This window comes from Penaeus monodon, chromosome 22 (assembly GCF_015228065.2).
Source record: "Penaeus monodon isolate SGIC_2016 chromosome 22, NSTDA_Pmon_1, whole genome shotgun sequence".
NCBI classification, from domain to species: domain Eukaryota; kingdom Metazoa; phylum Arthropoda; class Malacostraca; order Decapoda; family Penaeidae; genus Penaeus; species Penaeus monodon.
The window spans coordinates 17,906,966-17,907,202 of NC_051407.1; positions in this window are offsets into that span (position 1 = coordinate 17,906,966).

Genomic DNA, 237 nt, shown 5'->3' on the forward strand with positions numbered 1-237 from the left:
TACCATGCATCAAATGTGCAATTGCAGCCGATAAATGGAAGATGCAGACAGCAGACACACGTGCAACCACCAAACCACACAGTCATCTTATCGAAGCCACAGAGGAGACATTGAAACGTCTTTTCCGGGAGAGAAAAAAACGACGCTAAACGAGATAATTTCTCCTCCGCCATCAACGGGAACTCGGTGCTTCGGAAATGATAGTGTGTTCCTCGTCACCTGGAGGTTATATGTTGC